The following is an 8,464-nucleotide window of genomic DNA, read 5'->3' on the forward strand; positions in this document are numbered from 1 at the left end:
TGGTTGCACTTCCAAGTTTGGTGTTGATACCACCATTGCCAAAGCTTTCTTTGCTTGTAGAGCTTTTTGCCTTTGAGAGAGAGCCTTTGCTTTTGGTGCCTTTGTTGCCTTTGTTGCTCCCTTTGTTCTTGCCATTTGATGAACTAACCAAGTAAAGAGTCAAAAGTCTTCAATTTGTAGAATGCTCAAATCGATCTTGAAGGTGAAAGGCTTTGCCTTTATGAGAACAAAAATCAACTCAAAGGTGAAGATTTTGTGCTTGGTTTTGATTGTTGTTGAAGATGGAGTGATTGATTTGTTGTTTGAAGGATGGTTTGATTTGATTTTGGTGGATTTTGTTGAGGGTTTTTGTTTTTGAGATGGAGAGGATGAGGGTTTTGATGTTGTGGGTAGTGTTTATGAATGAATGAATGAATGAATGAAGGTGGGATGGGTTATAAAGAAGTCGAGATTTTTCAAGACGCAGGACAATCCGTGCGGATTGGGCGCAATCCGTGCGGATTCTACAACTTCAAAATTTTCAAAATCCCGCCTAGAGACGGGCGGATTACTCGGGGAATCCGCTCGGATTCTTCTGTGATGGGACGGGCGGATTTCGTGCGGGACGGACGGATTCTAGTCCGAGAGATTTTTCTTTGTTTTTCTTGACTTCAAGACGGGCGTCTTGTTCACAAGACGGACGGATTACGTGAGACGGCGTCTTTCCGTAAATCCGCTCGGATTCTTTGACATCAAGAATTTTGCAATTTCAAAGACGGCCAAGACGGCGTCTTCTCGGCAGGGACGCTCGGATCTTCTTCGACGGGCGGATTCTCGGAATCCGCTCGGATTGGTCCTTGTGTACACGGATTCGATTCCATCCGTGCACAAACGCATTCCCTTATCATTCATTCTTTCTTTCTTTCAAATCTTGTGTTCTTCATTGTGGGGGCACTACTAAGGCATGAATAGCCTAGGCAATTGCCATCCCCACACTAAGGTAAAGCACTACACATCAATTAAAATTGTTAATCCCTCCCTCACTTCTCTCTTTTCATGACAATTATTTTGATCAAAGTAAATAAAATCCAAAAATGACAAAAATGCAATACAAAAATTGAAAAGTAAGTTAGGGAGTTAGAAATATTTACAAGTGGTGGTTTAGGGAGGACTCCACCAAACTCTCATTCTTGATGAGATGTCAAGGGGGCATGTTCAAGGTGTTGTTGATGTTTCTCAACACCTTGAAGAAGTAATCAAAAGCTTGTTCATTGTTATGGTAGAGGTCCTCAATAGACCGTGGCCCTTGTTGTTGATCATGATCGATGGCATGCCCAATGTAGGGATTAAAGATCCCTTCAAATTCGTCGTCCCAAAGACCACAACCTTCATTGAGTTGATCATTGAAAATCTCTTGCTTAGATGGAGATAACTCTCCCAATTTCTTCTCTTGGCCAATGAGGCCATCTTCTTCTTCCTTGGTTGATTTTGATGAGCTTTGCAAGCTCTCCTTGTCACAATTCACTTGCTCTTTGAATGGAGCATCTTCAACTTTCTTCCTCCATTGGAGTTCCGATTTCTTCCTTTCATCTTTTCGGCTATAATGGTCAATCATGAAACATGGCTCATGCAAACGAGGAGCTCTCATGGTCTTGTCAAGATTAAAAGTTATGCTTTCATCTCCCACTTCTAGAGTGAGCTCTCCATGTTTCACATCAATCACCGCACCCGCGGTGTGTAGGAAAGGTCTTCCTAAGATGATTGGAATGTTGGAATCTTCCTCCATATCAACAATGACAAAGTCTACCGGGATGAAAAACTTCCCAATTCGCACGGGGACATCTTCCCATATCCCTAATGGTGTCTTCGTCGATCTATCGGCCATTTGAAGAGTGATATTGGTGCATTTAAGCTCTCCCATTCCCAACCTTTTACTCACCGAGTACGGCATGACACTCACACTAGCCCCTAGATCACATAAGGCTTTGTTGATCGTCGTGTCGCCAATGGTACACGGTATTGAGAAGCTTCCCGGATCCTTTAACTTTGGAGGTGAACTCCCTTGAAGTATTGCACTACTCACCTTAGTGAAGGCGATAGTCTCAAGTTTCCGGATCGACTTCTTCTTTGTGAGGATATCTTTCATGTACTTTGCATAGGCCGGAACGTGATTGATTAATTCCGTGAAAGGAATTGAGACTTCTAAGTTCTTCACAATTTCCATGAACTTTCCAAGTTGATCATCAAATTTGGGCTTGGCTTGACGACTTGGAAAAGGAAGTCTAATCACAATGGGCTCCTTTTCTTTGGCTTTGTCTTCATTTTTCTTTGAACTTTCTTCTTTTGATGATTCCCCTTCTTTGGGACTTTGCACAACAACTTCATTCTCACTAGCTTTCACAACTTCATTCTCAACTTGCTCCTTCGGTGCTTCATATCTTGTACCACTTCTCAAGTGAATGGCACTAACCGTTTCATGTCTAGGGGATTACTTTGAGGTGGTAATTGCCCCTTTTGTCTTTGTGAGCTTGAAGATGCTAGTTGGGTCAATTGTGTTTCCAACATCTTGGTGTGAGCTAGAATGTTGTTGATGGTGGTATCCTTTGCTTGGCTATCTTTTTGCATTTGCGTAAAAAATTCTTGTTGATTCTTTTGCATTTGGAGGACCGCTTTTTGGACATCAAAACCTTGGTCATTGTGGTGATTGTATGGATTTTGATTTTGGTAGCCTTGGTTTTGATTGTAAAAGGGTCTTTGATTTTGATTTCTCATGGGTGGTGGAGTGTATGTTGTTTGAGGGTTTTGAACATTTTGGCTTTTGTATGAGAGATTTGGATGGAACTTGGTGTTTTCATTGTAAAAATTTGAATAAGGGTACCACTTTTGTAAGCTTGGAAAGCATTAACTTGTTCGGTTGTTCCCCTACATTCACTTGAGTCATGACCCAAGGTTCCACAATTCTCACATATCCCACTTGGGATTGATGAGGATGCCGTCATGGCATTGACATGATGCTTTGATGATTTTGAGTTTTCCTCAAGTCTAGCCATAGCTTGTTCAAACTTCAAGTTGATTGTGTCAATGTGAGCACTAAGTTGAGCACCCAATTGAGTAACGGAATCCACTTCATACTTTCCTCCTCTAGTAGCCTTGGGAGGCCTACTATATTGTGAATTATGGACCGCCATTTCCTCAATCTTGTTCCATGTTTGATTGTCATCAACTTCGGTGAACATTCCATTTGATCCCATATTGAGAATGTTCCTTGAATCTTCATATAAACCATTCCAAAATTGTTGCACTAAAAACCATTCGCTAAGTCCATGGTGAGGACATGAGCGACAAATACCTTTGAACCGCTCCCAAGCTTCATACAAAGATTCTTCATCCCTTTGCTTAAAACCCGTAATTTGAGCTCTTAGCATGTTAGTCTTTTCCGGTGGGTAGAATTTTTTGTAGAAAGCTAGAGCTAACTTCTTCCAAGAATCTATTCCAAGGGTGGCCTTATCAAGGCCCTTCAACCATTGCTTTGCGGTGCCGATTAACGAAAAAGGAAATAAGACCCATCTTATTTGGTCTTGAGTCACGCCCGTTTGAGAGATAGCTTCACAATAATCGCAAAAGGTTTCCATATGAGAATGAGGGTCCTCACTAGGCATTCCTCCGAATTGGCTCCTCTCAACTAGTTGGATGAAGGCGGACTTGGCAATAAAGTTTCCGGTGAGATGTTGCGGTGTAGGAGTACCATTTGGTAGATCCTCCTCGGTGGGTATAGAGTGTGACGAGAATTTAGGCATTGTAGGTGGATTTTGTGGGATATTATTTAATGGGTTTTCTTCTCCTTCTATTGCGAAAGGATTGACAAACTCACTAGTGGGTTGAACAACTTCACCAACACCTCCCAAATTCCTCCTAACAAGTCTCCTATTATTCGTCAAGGTTCTTTCGATTTCACGGTCAAAAGGTAACAAATCTCTTTGTAACCTTCTAGACATGCAAAATATCAAACAACTCGAAAACAATTAGAACAAACCTTGAGAAGTTTTACTTCCCCAAGGTGAAAAAGACACAACTAATAACAATAAAAGAAATCTTAAATCAATTAAACACCGTCCCCGGCAACGGCGCCATTTTTTGATCGAGTCCATTTGGTGTTCACAATTAAGCATATGTGGTCGTTGGTCAATGGTCGATACAAAACACAATTTATACTTCACAAACAACTCTACAATTAGTAAAGAGGCAAGTAAAGGTCGGATCCCAAGGGACGGGTATTGAAATGAGAATTCTATTGTAACTAGTAGTGTCTAAGGGGTGTCACAAATTGGGTTGATGTAGAAGGTTACTAAACTAAAATAGCAATGAAAATAAACTAGCAAGATGAATAAAATAAGGGGTGTAAACAATTGATTAAAGGCACTAGGGTGTCATGGGTTCATAGGGGAATCATGGGATATGATCATACAAACATGTTCTCAAGTTATAAGCAAGCAATTATTATTGTGATGGATTGAGTTGGGTTATGTCTTACAATCCTAGGAAAGTTTGGGTCCCGGAGCCGAATCGATTAGATTGTACAACACCTACAAGTCGACTTAATCTTTCCTACTCAACACATGCATGGTGTAACAAGACTCGAGTTGGGTTATGTCTTACAAGTCAAGTTGAAAGGATAGAAGATGATAGTAAATGCAAGGATTCATAGGCTTAGCATTTCATCAAATATAACATGTGCATGTATTAAGATCAAAACAAGCAAGCAAATAAGATATGAAAGCATATTAATTTAAGCATGAATCATTCCCCATGTTGGTTTCCCCTAATCACCCATTAAACCCTAGCTAAGAGACTACTCACTCATTATCATATTGATCATGCTAGAAAGGTTGTCAATCATACTAACATAATGAAACATGATGAATAAGTGAAAGTAATTAGCAATAATTAAAAAGGGATTAAGAGATTATACCTACTAATGATTCCAATAATAAAGCAAGAATAATAGAAGTACTTGAATCCTAGATTGAGAGGTTGTCAATCTCCCAATAATAACCCAAATAATCTTCAATTACCCAAAATAAAGTAAGAACAAGAGAGAGAGTAAAGAACTAAAACTTGGATTAAAACTTGATTAATACTTGATTACAATATTGAAGAGAGATTTGATTGATATTAACTACACTAATTATTGATAATAAGAACATGCTCCTCTAATTAGACTAATGGGGTATTTATAGTGAAAATTAGGGAGGATGCATTAGGGTTAACTAAGGGCTAAACTAGTAATTACACTTTTTAAGTTGAGCAAGGAGACTCCGGTATTCTTCGAGAGAAGGGCTTCTCTAATCGTAGCTTGAAGAATGAAAACGTCTTTGTCATCAAATCCGTGCGGATGGGAGTCGGGACGGCCGGATCTGGGCTGAGGAATCCGAGCGGATCCTTGGGCAAGACGCTCGGATTGGCGAGGGGGAATCCGAGCGGATTCCTTTGAGGGACGCTCGGATTGGGCTGGACGGACGGGCGGATTGTATACAATCCGTTCGGATTGTCTGGCAGCGTCAATTATTCTTCTTTTCTTCCCTTTTCTTCATGAATTCCTTGGGGATTTCCTTGGGGACTCAAGGATCCTTTCTCAACAATGCTCTTCTACTATGCTATGTACAAAGGCCTTCTAGTCTTGTCTCTCCTTGATGCTTGGTCATTGAATACGATCAATTTAGCCTCGTTTTGCCATGAAAATGCAAGATTCTTACTCCTTTCCTACCAAGGGATCAAAATCTCAAAGAATATGCAAAACAAAGAACTAATGATAAGAAATGACCCAAATAGGCACTAAAAAGCATGGAAACAATGGTAATTCGGGGGCTAAATATGCGCCAATTATGGTCACATCAAACTTCAACATCAAAATTTATCCAAAATTAATTCCAAAACTCTATTTTTTTTAATTTGTTACTTGGGTTAAGCTTTCTACTCCATTTTCCGTCTCAAATCTCTTCTTAATTAGTAATGTAAGTAGACCAACTTTCCTCTTGTTTCTCCATCTTAATTTGTTTAGATCTATATTAATTTGTCCAAGATTTTTCAATTATTTACAAGTTTTTGCTTAATTCATAGTAGTAAATAGCTTTCTACACCATTGTTGTTGCTATAAATCAAATTTTTATATCAGTTTTGCCACATAAATGGTGGAACACGAAAATGGTGTTCTTGAGCTTATAAATTAATTTTTGATGCCTGTTGTTGGGTTTAATTGAACAACAAAGGCTTAACCTTTTGTTGTTATTGATGGATCTTGTTTGGTATGTGAAAATTTTTGTCTTAAAACTCCGTCTTCAATTTTCGAAATATAGGGAGGTCATGCCCAAATTTTGATATTTCTTGAGTAAAACTTGGTTTATTTGCCTTATAAGACTACCATCTTTGTTGGTAATGTGGTATATTGTCTAAAACGAAACAAATTTCGTCTTAAAATTGAGAAAAATTTCGAGGTCTAAGTACCCATAAACAAATTCTAAATTATGTCTTAAATATGGTTCAAGTATGTTGCTAGGCTATAAATTTAATGATTGTTGTTATACCATGAGGCAAACTAAGGAGTTTTCTTCCTAAAAATATGACCAATTTCTCAAAAATTTGGTACTAACCATGTCAAAATTTTGAATTTTATGCTCACTACATGTTTTACTTACACTCATGGTTACCTTAAGTCTCAAATAATGGTACTTGAGGGAGCTTTACGTCGATTTTTTTCCGTCTTAAAGGTTGATAAATTTCCCAAAAATGTGGTGACAAGTATACATAAGCTTTGATTTTACGCTCGTGATGTACTTCATTTACTCCTTATTATCATAATCTTTGATTATAATGCTTTGTAAAGTCGTACATAAGAGATTTATCCGCCTTAAGTTTTTCGAAAATGGGTGGTATACCTACCCGGATTTTGACTTTTACAAGTTAGGTTTTATCCTAATCGATTCGTAATGCTTTGAACTTGGCCTATAGTGACATGTATCATCCTATGAAGGATTATTCCGTATTAGAGTTTTCGAGAAATTTGAGACAAATGACCTTTATGTTAAAGTTTTAATATAGCAATTCGCATTTGAGTCAAGTTTGAGTAAAATTGCATAATAAGGAAGAGCATTTTACAAAGTTAGTAAAGTTGCTATAGTTGAGTTTTGAAGTTGCATCGTTTTAAAAAGTTCATGATGTTTCAAGTGTGCTATTAAGACTATTTGCGATTTGATTAAAATACAAAGGAAGTCATGCCGTAATTTCTTTAATTTCATTTTCGGTTTAAGTAAACTTCTTCTCAATGACAAGCTCGTGTCAAGGGTTTATGTTCAAGTGTCGGTCCTTCATTTAAAGCACTAAGGAAAATTTCTATCCGTCCCAAGTCATTCGATTCTTACCTCTTCCGTATCTATTCCGGATTGTCTTAATTCTCACCACTCCTATCCGGAATTTGACATGTGAAATGGATTCTGTGGCGTGTCAAGGCTATCACGGAACGCGAGGAGTAATGAAGCAAGAGATGCTCACCAAGAGCCGGTGGTACCTCTAGGGATTTAACCCCCGGGATTCCGGGCATAGAGTTTGTGTGTGAGCCCAATAGAAAGATTTTCTCACCCTAACCCTTAGGCCTATATCTCCGATAAGATGCGTGGAATTGGGTATAGTCATCAAGTTTGGGAATTAGGAACTGTAGATACGTGGAAACGCTACGTTTAATCGACAGTTTGTATAACTATAAGTCGGAAAACTCAAAACGATTTCGAAAACAAAACATTTTCAAAACTTTTCAAAAGTACCTAGAGTGTTTTATGCACGACGACGGGGTCACAATTACACTAACTAGAGTCAAAACCGACACCGGACCAAAAACCAACTCGAAATTCAAATCCCGACTCCAACAACGAGTCAAACCTAGTCAAACACAAAAAACAAACATCACAAAACCTTCCATGCTAAGTATACACGGTATACTTGATGGTCAAGTACAACAATCATGACATCCAAAACCTAGGATAGAACAAATCATGATTTCAAATGCGTGATAGTGACAAGACAGCTCGAAGACCCGCAAACAGGCTCGCGCCTCTTCGAGTAGCCTATACGGCCACGTCGCTCAAAACCCACACAAGCACACAATCCTCTATAAATACCCCTCAAATTCCATCATTTGAAGGTACACGAGTGTCCGCCCCCTCTTTTCTCCCTTAAAATTATAGACCACGACTTCCCGAGTAACCAAAACGACACGTATTTCTAACCTACCGATCGAAAAATACGAGCCATACACATTGTTTGGTACCGTCATCGTGCATTAAATCACTTGACCGACCATATCGACCAACTACACTATCACTAAACAAAACAAGATTCTTTATTTTGCTAAAACGGTTTTCAACCGAGTTTTTCGACCTAACAAGTTTTAACACTTCCGTCGATTTCTCGCCAACAACCTAGCATGTAAGTATGA

The 8,464-nt window shown here is 38.9% G+C and overlaps 1 non-coding gene across 1 annotated transcript; it reads left to right on the top strand.

Annotated features, from left to right (window-relative positions):
* The first annotated feature begins 3,297 nt into the window (after positions 1-3,297).
* LOC141617634 (small nucleolar RNA R71) lies at positions 3,298-3,404 on the top strand. Its single transcript, XR_012531158.1, has one exon. It is a non-coding gene; the product is annotated as a small nucleolar RNA R71 (small nucleolar RNA).
* The last annotated feature ends 5,060 nt before the right edge of the window (positions 3,405-8,464 follow it).

The sequence above is a fragment of the Silene latifolia genome, chromosome 1 (genome assembly GCF_048544455.1).
Source record: "Silene latifolia isolate original U9 population chromosome 1, ASM4854445v1, whole genome shotgun sequence".
Classification (NCBI taxonomy): domain Eukaryota; kingdom Viridiplantae; phylum Streptophyta; class Magnoliopsida; order Caryophyllales; family Caryophyllaceae; genus Silene; species Silene latifolia.